Source organism: Dipodomys ordii, unplaced genomic scaffold, assembly GCF_000151885.1.
Source record: "Dipodomys ordii isolate 6190 unplaced genomic scaffold, Dord_2.0 Scaffold109, whole genome shotgun sequence".
Taxonomy (NCBI): domain Eukaryota; kingdom Metazoa; phylum Chordata; class Mammalia; order Rodentia; family Heteromyidae; genus Dipodomys; species Dipodomys ordii.
Window position 1 is genome coordinate 7709614 of NW_012267325.1, and position 16019 is coordinate 7725632.

A 16019-nucleotide genomic window follows, 5' to 3' on the forward strand; every position below is an offset into this window, starting at 1 on the left:
TCCTGTAATGTTTTCAGAGTGTCTGCTTTGACTCTGAAGTCTTTGATCCCTTTGGAGTTGATTCTGGTGCAGGGTGATATAAGATCTAGCTTTAGTTTTCTACAAGTGATTAACCAATTTTGCTAGCACTGAAGAGGCTGTCTTTCTTCCCTTCTATATTTTGAGCTCCCTTATCAAAGATTAGGTGGCTATCGGTCTGTGGGTTCATTTCTGGGTTTTCAATTCTATTCTATTGGTCCTGAGGTCTGTTCTTGTGCCAGTACCAAGATGCTTTGATTACTATGGCTTTGTAGCAGAGTTTGAAATTTGGTCTTGATATTCCTTCAGCACTGTTCTTTCTGTTAAGGATCATTGTTGCTATTCAAGGTCTTTTATTGTTCCATATGAACTTTTAGATTGCCTAAGAGAATATTTTTACTAATATTTTTCTTTAAGAAAATATGGTTTGGGTAAAATTCCAATTTTTTTCCTTTGAGAATGGTCTCATCTGGTAGTGGGTAGGACACGTGCACTCAAGAGGTATCACATTAACAATTTGTTAAATCTCAAAAACAATCAAACTATTTCCCTCTCACCATCCCTTGCCCCATGTGTTAAAGTAACCTTTCACTTTCATGAATACTGTTCACCTGTGTTCTTGAATAAAAATACTTACTATGGTAAATGTGTACAATGATGTAACAGTCAAATTTTAGAGGTAATAAAACACTGTTACATGTTGCTACATGGGTGTACCTTGAGAATATTATGCAAACCAAAGGAAGCCAGATACAAAAATCACACTTGGGGAAGAGGAGTTAGACTTATGCAAAATTTCCAGAAAAAAAACAATGAAAGTAGTCAGAAATGAATCAGTAGTTTCATAGAATCAAAATAGGGAAATGGATGGAGAATGACCTGGAATGATTGTGTCTTTTTGGATGATGTAATGTTACAAAAATAGATTTGAGCATTGACTGTATAACTGAATATACAAACCCTGAATAATGTACACTAAATAGACTACTTATGTCATTCAAATTGTATCTTGATAAGGCCATTGATACAAGTGGTTTAGAGACAGCCAGCTCCTTGCAGTGCTAATGGTGGAAGAAATACTGAGACCATTGTTCTTAAGTCATCTGGCAGCAGCAAATTGTGCCAACATTGTATTGCTATCAATGAGTTCAGTGGGGAAAAAATGGAAATGGTAGCTGACATTTGTTTGAAGTAGGGACTGGAATTAGAGTCTGAATAGTTCTCCCACATAATGCATGAAAGCTTGCATAACTAGGATGACTGGAATGGATGCCTCCACCCAGTAATTGATTAAGATGTGGGGAAGGAGTCTCATAAACCTGGCAGCCTGGGCTACCTTCTAACTATAATTACCCCCTAACCTGCAAGGCGCTAGAACTACAAGTGTGATTCACTTGTTCCCAGCTTAATTTGAAGTATTATAAGTAAAGTTGGCTAAAGGGAAGGTATTGAAGTTGGTTCATCTAGGAGGAAAAGAGATGATGCAGGGGATGACATTGATTAAAATGTAATATACTTCTTAAACTGAGGAATCAAATTGAAACCCATTTGAACAATGGCTTAAAGATAATTTTAAAATGAAATGAAATAAAAGTAACATTACAAACTACGTAAAAACCTAATTTTGAAATTCTATATTGGACTGTGAAATGTTTCAGCTTAAGGAGACTATTTTAATAAAGCTCTTGCTTTTTTTTTTTTTTTCTGGTCCGGGCATGAGACCTGTACTGGGCCTGGGCACTGTCCCTCAGCTCTTCAGCTCAAGGCTAGCGCTCTACCACTTGAGCCACAGCACCGCTTCTGGCATTTTTCTTTTTGCTTATGTGGTGCTGAGGAATCAAACCCAGGGCCTCATGCATGTAAGGCAAGCGCTCTACCACTGAGCCACCTTCCCAGCCCCCAAACTCCTGCTTTAAATTTGAAAAACTTACATACTAAACACATGGATTTGAGATTGAATTTTCTGTGATCTGAATAAAGTGAGCCTCCACGATGACTTTTGCCTCATAATGACATATACTTTAAAGACTTTTGAGCAGGGGAAAAAGAGTATAACCTTTTAAATATTTGGACTAACATATTTGTACATTTCAATATCAAAGGAAAAATATTTAATGGATATATGCTGTATTTAACAAAAAAAGTTTCTTGAAGCTAGAAGTTATTTCAGTGTACATAGGTAGTATATTTTCAATTAAAAAATACCATAAGCTGGGCGACTGTGGCTCATGCTTGTAATCCTAACTACTCAGGAGTCTGAGATCTGAGGATCACAGTTCAAAGACAGCCTATGTAGGAAAGTCCTTGAGACTCTTATCTCCAATAAAAACCACTAGAAAACTGAAAGTGGCACCGTTGCTCAAGCAGTAGAGCATTCACCTTGAGCTGAAGAGCACAGGGACAGCACCCAAGCCCAGAGTTCAAGCCCCACGACCAACCAAAAAAAAAAAATGTCCTGTAGAAATCAGTCAATTAGAGATTTCAACAATAAAGTTCATTGATATAAAATACAACTTAGTTTTATGCAAAGAATTTTTAAAAATCATTGTATTTCAAAAATACACTCTACACAAGTAAAATTATACCATACCAGTGTATGTACAATTAAGAATCTGTTTATATCAATGCATCAAAGAATAATCTACTTACATTGTTTTGGTGTTTTCAAATTAACATAAAGACTTTTTGTTTTAATAAATATAAACTGTGTGGCTTTATAAAGGATCATTGCATTTGAAAATATTTTATACAATTTCCATAGGGTTGTCCACTAATCAGGAAATACTTTTTTTAATGTACATAAAATTATAGTTATTACGCACCCTTTTATCTCAGATGTATCTTAGTTCATATACTAAATTATATAGAACATCTAATTAAGACAATTAAGCAAACACTTAGCATGTGTCACTAGGTGTAAAAACAGAGAATCCTGAGCAACAGGGAAAGAAAAGTGTCTAATCGATTGTGTCAGATATACAGAGCAAAGGAATGCTTTATCGAAGAAAATGATGACCACTTTAAGGCTTGAAAGATGAAGATATATCCAAGCAAGGATATAGGAAACAATACTTCAGGGAGGTTTGGCAGCAAAAAATTGTCTCAGAGGCAAAGCCAAGGTCCTGTCTATAATAAGATCAGTGGGTCTTTGGAGTGGCATAAAATAATTTAGATTTAAATCAGATAAAAAGCAGAAACCACACAGTGTTTTAAGCAGGGAAATACCAAAGGAGGGTTTTCAGAGGGACATTTAGAAAATTACCTTCATTCTTTTCTTTAGATGGATGGATTTTACATTTGATCTTGACCACAACCTGGTGCTCATTTTTCCCATATGGCTTCTCTAAGCTTAGACATTCCAACGTACAAACACTCTGAAATTATAGATAAATGGCTTTATTAATATTTATGGCTCTTCCTCATGGAAGGCTGTAGATATGAATGGATCTGCACATTTGTGGCCTGATTACCCAAGGCTGGGATATGCTCAACAATCTGAAATGATGAGCCCAAGATTGACAAGGTGCAGGAGAGCTTTGAGAAACATTCAGGCTGAACGCTTTTATCGGATGTTAGATGACAACTCTGGAAAGAGCATTGTTCTCTAACAAAGCCTGACACACCACACAGTACACAAAACACTCTTGATAAATATTTATTAGATGAATAACACCAAAATCTTGACTATAAACTTATCAGTAACAAAGGATTGTTTAGCAAGCCATTGTTTTACTGTCATTGTTCTTTCTGTGACTGTGGGATTGTGATGGCAATAAGGAGTCCTTAGGTAGTTGGCAGAAAGACTCCATGACTATGAATAGAAATGTAGGTTGCTCTGTCTGAGTCAGCATTGGCACTTGTGTGGAGAGTTGATTTTTTAAAAAATACATGATTTTCAGTGACAATGGCATAATTGCAGTTTTGTCATCTTGAACTGCTCTTGATCACTGTTGTGGGGCTTTAGTCACCATGTTTGCTGTCACCTGGTTGTCATGGAACCATAGACACTCTCTTCATCATGAAATCTAAAATCAATTTTGCTGAGCTAACCAAGTCCCCTCATCCAGTGTATCAACTCAGGGTCTGTGATACATTTCTGGAAGTCAAATTATTCTGAACTGTGCCATAAAACACTGGATTGTCACAACTGGCAAGGGACCAAGCTCTTTCTAGTCAAGCAAATCAATTGAGTTACAGAGATATGTGATGGAACATTCCAAAAAATGCATGCTAAACAAGACAACTGTTACATTTCTGCTGTTTTAAGACACCAGTTTGTACCACATTGTTGTGTGACAATGCATACACACTACTATTCCATCAGAAAATAATTTAGTAATGATATAAATCATACCACATGGACAAACCTAGGAAACAGGCTGAGGGACAGAGAGAACTGATACTGAAGATTATCTCTTCCATGATTCCATTTATATAAAATATTCAGGAGAGAAGATCAATAACTGTGTAAGAAGGGTACGCAATTGTTGGGGGAAATGGTGAGAGACAGATTGTCAAATATGCAGTTTCTTTTTAGAATGATGTAATATTCAGAGACTGATTGTGAAGATGGTTGCACAATTCTATGTATGTAATAAAAAACCATTGACTTGTGTTCTTTAAGTAAGCGAATTATAAGGGATGAGAAGTACATCTCAGTAAATTTATTTTTAAAACACTGCTAATGGTTGGAATAGAGAACAACAAGCTACCAGTGTGAAACAGCTTCATGAAATTTTAGGTTATTCACTTACTTATTTCCCCAAATCCAAAGTACTCTGCACCTGGAATAAGACCATCCAACTGTAAGCATTAAAATGCATGCATGAATTCATTGGAATAATCCTAATTGATATGTGTCAAGTAAGATTCCTAGAAACTTGTGTGTTTTCCTTAGGAGAAAGATAGTGGCTAACTTCTCTGAAACATTCACAAGCTCCATTACCTGTTCTGTGCTCAACTGTCCTGAATCCATAGGATACTAGGAAGGTTTTTTCACTTTCCAATATGAATTAAAATGCAGATGTCTCCAGGATACTGTATCCCACCTAATCCTTTCAAGTGCTATCTATTTTTGTCTTCAAACACCTCAACAGAAATGAATGTTAAGTTTTCATTTGTTTATTTTCTTCTAAGACTTACTCTCAGTGGAATTATTTATTAGTGTTTGTATAATCCTTGTTTTTCATGGTAAAACAGGTTTAGAAGAATAGTTACAAAGAAAGTCAATTTCTAATAAATGGCATACTAAAACATTAGAAATTAGTGATGAGGTAAAGTTGAAAAGCTATTCCTTTAAATTTTTCAGGGATAAAAACAAATGAAATTATATGGAATGGTACTTTAAGGTGTTGAATGTTTCATGGGCATTTTTTCCCCTTAATTTAAGCAATAGAGTGGATAAGAATTTACTGCAAGCAGAAAGGACATTGTCTGTGGTAAGGGAATTATTAATGAGTGAAATCAAGTTTCAAAAGAAGATAAAGATGATACTGAAACAGGACAAAGAATCAATCTTGACCAAAAAAAAGCAAAACGAGAAGTTTTCCTCTTGGTGTGAAAGTAGATAGTTGGAGTGTCAACAATAGCAACCAGAGTTAATGTGAGTAATGGATAGCCTCCATCAAGATTGTCCCTCAGAAAAGCTGGGATAGTCTCATGCTTCAGTACAGTGACTACATGAAAGAAAAAAGATTCAACAAGAGCTAGTTTCTCTAGTATCTTCCTAGAACTTGTGAGCACAGCATGGCACTGGTACATGAGATCAGCTTGATCTAACTGTAGAACAAGATGCATTAAAAGCAAATGACAAATGACATTTATGAATATACCAAACAGCATTGAATGACAAAGGAGAAACACATAGAGAAATCTGTTTTCCATATATACAATGATCTTAAAATATCTAACTAAAAGAACAATTGTGACAACAAAAGAACACTGGAAACAACGAAGTGTTTCATAGAGAGTTAGTCTGCAGCTGGACGCCGATGGCTCATGCCTGTAATCCTAGCTACTCAGGAGGCTGAGATCTTAGGATCACGGTTCAAAGCCAGCCCAGGCAGAAAAGTCTGTAAGACTCTTATCTCCAATAAACCACTAGAAAACTGGAAGTGGTGCTGTGGCTCAAGTGGTAGAGCTCTTGCCTTGAGCTGAAGAGCGACCGACAAAAAAAAAAAGAGTAAGTCTTGAAGTGGCCAGTTTACATTTGTTCTTCATGGTTCAGCCTTAGAGATTTAGCAATAGTGCTTGTAGCACTTGCTTCATGGACCTATAGCCTTGTATAGCATTTCTTCTTCCTACTGTCCTCTTGGCTCCCCCAAGCCAGAGATTCATCAAGCTGGAGTCAGCCTTATGAATGAAACAGACTTTTCCTAGTATTTTCAGGACAGATTATGTAGCTATACATATGTATATCTACATATACATACATTGATCCATTTAGAACTGATTTTGGTGCAAGAAGATATTTGAGTATCTATCTATCTATGCACACACACTGGAATGTGATAAATTTGATAGGACTCTAGTTATTCACATACTGAGGCCAAAGGAATATATATATACATATATATACAGAGATAGATAGATAGATAGATAGATATAGATATGCATAGGAGTGGTGAACAAAAGCTCAATAGCTCTGTGAAGATGATCATACAAAATAATATTCTACGAAATGAACTTGAAGCAAAGGAAACAAAAGATTTTTTTTAGTTTCCATTGTTGTTTTTATTTCTCTTTTGTCTTGTTTGTTAGGTAGCATTTGGAAGGGCAAGGGAAGGCACATAAAAGGTAGAACAAATGAACAAATACAAGAGTGACACCCACTAGAAACTGTGGAAAATGAACTGGATATCTTGTATATAGGGACAGGAAGGAAAAACTGGGAGACAGCAATGGAAGGGGAGACATGGTTCAAAAAGAATTGTACTCATTATTCATTACCTGATTTGTATAAAAAGAAAAGAAAAAGAAAGTGCAGTGCTCTGGATGGAAGGGTATTCCACGAGGAAACTAGTTTACTTAAGCGGACAATATTTACCTATTTCTATTCATCACTAAAGTGGAGCTATTAGGAGTAGAGAATATCTGGGCCAACATTTTAGTCCAAGCCACCCCCAATTTGAGTATGCCCTAGAGGGTCTCTGCTGGAAGCTGAAGCAGATGAGGCAGGATGGCTGGACGCCAGCAGGCACTGGGGTGTTCCTCCTGTGGGATTCCCAGGTGGAAGAGAGAAATTTGAGAGGGCTGAAGAGCACTTGGAGTAAGCAGGGCTGTTATGTTTCCTGTCTGACCCTCAGAAGCTTTGCCCTAGGGAAGTATGGTTAGATTTCAACAGGGATTAGCAATGCAAGCTGGCAGGCATTGAAGAGTAGACTTATTACAGCTGGTGGAAACTATGAAGTAGGAAGAATTTAATTAATGAGGTAATTTATTAAACTAATACTTCCCAAAAAGCACATGGAGCAATCTTGCTTTAAAGTTGATATATTTATAAATTGGAAAATGAGGGAGATTTTTGTTATTTTATCCTATTTTATTTTGTCATCTTATTCCCATTAATAGAATGATAGTTAAGCTATCTTATAGAAGTCACAATAATGATTTATATTAGATCTCCCATTAAATGAGAGCATATATACATATATATACATACATACATACATACATACATATATATATATATATATATATATATATATATAATGCTTAGATTAGCCAGGCACCAATGACTCACAGAGTTACTGAGATCTGAAGATCATGTTTTGAAGCCAGCCAGGGCAGGGAAAGACTGTGAGACTCATTTCAAATTAAGCACCAGAAAACTGGAAGTGGCACTGTAAGCAAAAGTGGTAGAGTGCTAGCCATGAGTATAAAAGCTCAGGGACAGTGCCCAGGCCCTGAATTCAAGCCTCATGATTGACCAAAAAAAAAAAAAAAGACTTGAATTATTTTGAATTATATAGTGCAGATATTCAATAATTAATATAACATTGCTGAATAGCATTAGTGCTAAATGTTTTAAAATGTGATGCATATGGTAAAATATAGAGGTTATCAGGACAGTGCCTTTATTGTTTTACTGTTTAATTTTTCATATGGTTGCTGTATTTTTTTATTTTTTCTCACTTTGAAACTTATTTTTAGTGAAATATAAACTGAAATTTTGACAACATGTATTATCCAATGAATACTAGGCCATCAAGTGGCCTCCACAAAATACAAAGTACATGGTAAGGGCATTTTGCCAGAGACAGGACTGCTTACCAAATACTCCATCTGTTTTTCTCTACCCTAGGCAAACTTGCAAGGTCTCAGAGTCATATCCCTATCTGACAAATATTCTGTGGTCACAATTGCTATTTTTTTTTTTTTTTACTTCTTGACAATACTACAGTGGCCTTAACAAGGGTCTGGCACTACCAATCCTTACTTTCCCTCAGCTAGCATTCTACTACTCGAGCCACTCCTCCAGCCCAGCTTTTTGATGAGCAATTGGAGCTGGAGTCTCACAGATTTTTCTGCCTGGGTTGGCTTCGAACCTCAAGTGGCCTGGATTGCAGAGGTGAGCCAACAACATCCTACTCTACAATTGATTTTTCAATTAAAGAATGGAAGAGCAATCTCCAAATCTCTAAGTAACCATTATTATTGACACAAATACCACTGATAGACTTGACTTTTCATCAGTTTTAGAAGAATAATGAACCTGGAAACTGTTCAAACAAACACTATTTTTTAAGAAAATGAGTTAGTAATAGTTTGGGAAAGAGATAAAGTTTGTTATTTAAGACAGGAGAAGGAACATGCTATATTTTGATGAGAATAATCCAGTAGAGAAGTTAAAATTAATAACCTAGTATAAAATGGAAGGATTATTGGAGCCATATTCTTGATCAGGCAGGAGGGATGAATCTTGGTGCTCCAACACAAGGCTTAGCTCTTTGGGTACCAACTATCATCTGTGACAGGAAGAAAGGAAAAGTACATGACAGAAATGTTGGTCAGTGGAGAGATTTCTCTTTATAAATACATACTAGTGTAATATTTGGTAATATTTAGTATTTTTAAATATTGAGTAATTATATATATAAAGAGAGTAATACATAGTAAGTTTGGCAAAATGGCTTATAGATAGAATTTCATTTGCCTAAAACAACAAAAAGAAGAACTTTAGATATAAAATTAGCTGCCAACTATAGTTGAGGAATCTTTAACAAATGTGATGGAATTTTTAGAGCTAACTTTTAAAATATTATTGTCCCTTGAGTACAGGAAAAAAGTTCAATACTAAAAGTTCAATACGTTGTATTATATGAGGCCATTCACACTGGAAAGTGTTTGCAGCACAATGTTTGCTGTACTGAACAGAGTTTGGCAAACTACAGACTTTGGGTCAAGTTGACCTGCCATCTGCTTATGTAAATAGTAGTTTGTTGGAACACAGCCAGACCCATTTGTTTGTTATTGTCAATGACTGCCTCCATGAAACAAAGACAAAGTTGATTGTGACTCTAGAGACCTTACTTTCGGCAAAGCAAGCAATACTAAGTATCTAGGCCTTTAGAAAACAATTTCATAGATCATCATTAAAAACTGATGAATAATTGAGGATGGCCCTGAAATTTTAGAAGAAAATAAAATATTTTTATCAAAAATACATTTTTAATCAAGTATAACTTTAATCAAATATAACTATACCTTAAAACAAAACATATAGTAATGCTTCTGAGAACAGGCTTGACTGTGTTTTGTTTTGTTTAATTTAATGATGATAGCACTTTGTCTTCTGGGTGACACTAAAATGGTAGTGGTAGTTAGGTACAGATATAAAGGGGTCCACTTGTATAATCACATGCATTTACTTTAAAATTCCCCCTTGTTTTATTTGTTTTGGTGATTTGGCCCTGAGATGATTTTACTGAGATGAAAAGTCTTGGGTACAAAATAAAAAATGTTATCCAGATGGTGGTGTAACAAGCAAAAATGACACAGTATCTTTTTGTTTCCTTTATTTTTATTTCAATAGACTGGTTTTTGGAGCAGTTTTATGTTCAGGGCGAAAGTCGGTGGAAAGTACAGAGAATTCCCACAGACCCTAGTAACAATGAGACAAAAATCTCCTTTGCTATCAACATTCCATACGTTACCAGTACATTACTTATAATCAAATAACTAAATAGGCACATCATTGTCACCCAAGCACATAGTCACTTTAGGGTTCATCCTCAGTGCTGTACATTCTATGGGTTTTGACAAATGTGTAATAACATATATTTATTATCATACTTTCAAGTGCAATAGTTTCACTACCTTAAAATCCTATCTATATATGCTGCCTATTTCTTTCCTCCTCTCAATAGTCTCTGGCAAATGCTGATAGTTTCACTGTTTTCATAGTTCCGTGTTTTTCTAAAATATTTGAAACAGTACGCAGGCTCTTCTGACTGGTTTATTTTGCCTGTTATGCAGTTAAAGTTCTTCATGTATTTTCATGGCTTGACAGTTTATTTCTATGGAGTTGAATAATACAGTGTCTGGAAGGATGGCCATTTATTTACATACCTATTGAAGGATATCTTGGGAGTTTCCATGTTTTGATAATTATGACTAGAGCTACTGTAGAACTTGATTCATGTCTGTTTAGTTTTTTTTTAAAGAAATTAACAGTCTTTTTAAATAGCTATAGCACTTTAAATTCCCACCAGCATTTAAAATTTCTGTGCCTAAGGGAAGTATTTGAAAGAACTTAATCTCCAATGAATCATCAGCCATGGCAAGGGCAAGTGAGATTCATCAATCCCAGAACCATCAGACTTATTTTAGGGAAAACAAAAAGCAAGGGGTTAGGCAATAGCATAGGCAACAAGGGATTAGTTTAAAGATGTTTTCCATTTGCCATTTTTGCCAATAGTGAAACGTTAAGTGTCATGCTTTACTTTGTTTTATTTATTTTGGCAAACTAAAAAGACATTTTAATGTTGCCAGTTGTCTTTGTGGACTGCATAATTAATCATTCAGCCTATCAGTGATCTAAACTACAAGTTAGGCATGCAGAACAATATTCTGTGGCCTATACAGACTGATCAAATTCTTGTACTCACTAAAGATTGGCTCTATCATCTGTCTAGAATCTATCCTCAAAAAACAAGCAGAGCTAATAGTCTCTAAAAAGACATTTGAGAATATTTGTTCACAGATTTTCCCCCTAAAATTTACTTAGAGTCAAATTTAAACTGATAATTCTGCCTTTTGAAAATAAAACAAAGCCTCCAAATTTTATTGAACATTCTATGAGCTGAAATATGCTTTTTAATATCTTTATTATTTGGCAGAGTAACTTTTTAAAAAATCTGTATATTTTAAAAAATATCCTGAAGTAGTTGTACAAAGAAAGGAGTTGCCATTTAACAAAGCAATTTATGAATACTATGCATCTTGATTAATGTCACCCCTTTCAACATTCTCACCCATCCCTCTCCTACGCAAACTCATCTCCTCAGTCTCTCCTATCCCCCCTCTTTCCTCTTTTAAAACAATGTCCACAGGCTTCATGGTTCCATTTTCATTCATGAATATAAAATATTTTGACCATATTTATGCTCATTCAGCTATGTGTTCTCTCTGCATTCACTAGCACCTGTTCCCCAACACTTGGCTTTTCTATCTTTTTTTTTTCATTTTATATAATGTACTTTTTTTATTTTGGCATCCCTGGGGCTTGAACTCAGGTGCTGTCCCTGAGTTTCTGTGCTCAGAGCTAGTGCTCTACTACTTGAGCCATAGCTCCATGCCTGATTTTTTTGGTATGTAACTGGAGATAAGAGTCTCATGGATTCTTCTAGCCCCAATGGAATGTAACTATGATCATCAGATCATAGTATAGATGAATTGTTAGGATTACAGCTCATGCCACAGGTGTTGGGCTCTGTGATGTACTTTTTTATTTTTTTAAATTGTATTATAAAGGTGATGTATAGAGGGATTACAGTTACCTAAATAAGGTAGTGAGTACATTTCTTTTCAAAGAGTGTTACCCCCTTCTATATTGTACTTTTTTGCTCCAAATCTTTGTTATTTGCTTTCTAGGTTTAAACTTATTTAGTTTTAAGAAAGAAAAAAACCATTTGTGTCCCTATCTTGGGGTTCATTTCAATTAACATCATCTATCTAGTCATATGTACATAACTTTTGACCTTTTCTGCTTGTCCCAGACATATACTAGTTCTTGCAAATAAGGGAAACCATGGGACTTATGTTTCTTTGGGCCTGGCTTACTTGACTTAATATAATTTTTTCCAAGTCTTTCCATTTCCTAGCAAATGGGGCAATTCCATTCTTCATGATGGAGGCATAGAATTCTATATTGTGTGTGTGTGTGTGTGTGTGTGTACCACATTTTCTTGATCCATTCTTCTACTGAGGGTCATCTGGGTTGGTTCCATATCTTATTTTTGGAAGAGTTGTTGATTATATATTCAGTGTTAATTTAACACAAGTCATTCAGGATGATCTGTACTTACATGGTTTCCCCCTCTTGGTTTGAGTTTCAAGGATTTTAAAGATATGAGAAAACAGGAGCACTATTACCAATAGTGTGCAAAATTTAAAGAGGTAATTTCATTTGGAGGACATTATGGTAAAATCATTTATCAAAATTGAACATGTACATCACTTTGACAATACAAAAAGACAAAAGAAAAAATGGCTGGGCGCCCATTGGCTCATGCCTGTAATCCTAGCCTCAAGAGGCTGAGATCTGAGGATCATAGTTCAAACCCAGCCCAGGCAGGAAAGGCCCCAAGACTATTATCTCCAATAAACCACTCAGAAAATTGGAACTGGCACTGTGGCTCAACAGGTAGAGTGCTAGTCTTGAACTGAAGAGCTGAGGGACAGCACCCAGGCCCAGAGTTCAAGACCCATGACTGACCAAAAAAAAAAAGTGGAAAAGAAAAAGAAAAATATGAACATGTGTATGTTTCCTGTTGGGCAATTTCTTTCTCCATGAAGACATGTGTACCAAGACATGCCTACTTAAATAAAAGGGCTGTTTATGTACTGATATAATTAAGTGAAAAGATCCTCAAAAAGTTAGAAACATATTTATATGCAAAGGAAAGCATAAAGGTCTACTTGTATCATTTATATAAGAATGGGCGCACATGTGTATCAGATATGATACAAATAATTCCTTTGTTTTAAACATTCTATATATCTATAATATATATAGCACCTTGTATATATATGAAGAATGAATAAATATCATAATATTATATAAAAGAAATGCATTCTATTTTATAATATATGAAATCTGTGATTAGGACTGGGGATCAAAGAGTCATTTTAATACTTTTCCTCAATTTTAAAATATATGTAATATTTTTATTTTATCCAACTACTACATTTCATTAAATCTGAGATTCTGAATATTCTTCATCCTAGAAGGTTTTCAGTCATCTCAAATCTTTCACCTACACAACTGGTAGTTTTCAGTGATTATTATATCCCAAAGAAATTTACTTAAAAATAACATCAAAATATTTATGTAAATTGTCAAGAATACTAAGAAATAATAAATTACATTTATTTCAAGTAATTCTCAGGTTAAATAGAAATACAATTATTAAAAATATCCATACTCATTATGTAAAATTAAAATTGTTGATATTTATAATTTTAGATAATTATAGTTGATAACGTATGTAAAGAATTATAAGATGGATTTGCAAACTGTCACAACATTCTGCACATTTTAAATATATTCTGAGATTTTAAATATATTTAATCTAGCTATTCCCAGGCCAAGCAAAACATAAATGCACACAAAGACTTTTATGGAAGAATTATGTCACATATTTATTGAAATGAAATGGGCAATCATATTTTATCCTTAACAAAATTAAATGTGAGCTAAAATTGTTGTCAGTAGGCATTTAATAGATCAGGAATAATAGCAAAAATTTGTTTTCAAGTAGTATTCAATAAGCACAGTGATTCATGCCTATAAATCCCAGTTACTCTGCAACCAGAGGTGGAAAGATCAGAGTTCAAAACCAACAAGAACTGGGCACATGTGTCTATTCAGGAAGCTGAGATCTGAGGATCATGATTTGAAGCTATTCCAGGCAGCAACGTCCGTGTAACTCTTATCTCCAATTAACCAGCAAAAAGCTGGAAGTGACAACAGGCAATACACCAAAGGAAAAAAAAGAACGAAAACAAAAGAAATGATTTCACAGAGTACATTAAAACAACTACAACAAAAACAAACAAACAAAACCCTCTTGTTTCCTGCTGTCACTGTATTTTATTCTGGTACCCTGTGTCTTGTATATGTGCTTATCTGACTTAGGGTAGGGAAGGGAAGGGGAATAACAACAAGGGGAGACAAAGGACAAATGGTGAACCAATGCAACAGTGATACTTACAAGATATTATGTTGGACATGAATTTTACAACTTCAGCAGGGGGGTGGATTGGGAGGAGACAAAGTGGGAGAAAAATGAGGGAGGGTAACAATGTTCAATAAGAAAAGTACTTATTACCTTATGCATCTTCAACCTCTCTGTCCATTACGTTTACAATTAAATTCAATTTTTGAAAAAGCTAGAAGTGGAAGAGTAGTAGAGCATTAGCCTTGAAAAAAGCAAAAACAAAAAAACCTCAAGGACAGGCCCTGAGGTCAAGCTCTAGTATCTCTCTCTCTCTCTGCCTCTCTCTGTTTCTATCTCTGTCTCTGTCTCTGTCTCCCTCTCTCTCTCTCTCTCTCACACACACACACACACACAAGCTAACAAGGGCAAAAGCATGAGATCGTGCCTGAAAAACAAATGAAAAAATTGTGAGCATGGCTCAAGTTTTAGAGCACCTGCCTGTATTCAATCTTCTAATAATCATTTAAAAAGAGGGAGGAGATTAATAGCCTGGAGAAAAATCCATGACAAAATTCCAAATGAAAAATTAGAAAATGAAGTTAAATCTACATTATGATTTCATATTTGAAAAAAATTCAATCCTATATGATATATATCATGTATATGCATATGTATGGATATATACATATCCCCATATATACAAAAATATATCTTAAGTAATAAAATCTAAATTATATATTATATGTATGCAAAGTAAAATATTGGAAAAAATAACTCAACTATTCCAGGTTTATTTGGATTAAATATTTGTTTCTCCCTTATAATTATCCTGTATAACATAGACACTAAGCCATTGTACTGCCATTACAATCTTCTGTAATTACCTTGACTTTGGTGGACTCTACAATAGGATTTCTTCTCTTGGCTTCCACATATTCCTCTGCTACTTTCCTCAATTTTGAGAATTTATTTTCTCTCTCGTTCAGAACTATATATTCACAGCTGTACTTTCTCTTTGGTATAAAAACTTCATACTCAGAAATGTAGAGTCTGATCAGGGTCAGTAAACCAAGTGTTCTCTGCTTGTTCTCACTTTTATAGACCTCCCTGCTTTTATGAGTTCTGCTGACATGTTTTAAATACTATGTTCAGTGTCATTTCCCATACTGGCCCCTTTCACACCTGCTCACCATCTGATGCATTTTGAGGTTTGTTCTCTTTGCAGCTTAGTGCTTGCCTATTTCTGTGCTTATTATAAAGAAGCTGTGAGATCACCTTCTCTGTACCAAAGAGGAATTTGCATCTCAATGGTATGATGGGAACAGGAAAAAACATTACTTTAAAGCAAAAAAGACCTTAAGAGTTATCTTAAACAAAAAAAAAATCAGCCTCCTTTCTCTAGATTTACTCCCAAGGTCACTCACTCCATACAGCTATAGCAGACCCTAAAGAACTAAAGTTAATAAGCAGAAAAGACTGACTTTAGAAACCTATTTCTAATATATTTTAATGTCGTGTTGATTTATGTATGAATTTTGTTAAATGAAGTTAATTAACAAAAGAAAAATAAATCATATAATACTTATTCTAGAGACAGCTTCAATTAATATTGTTTTTTTT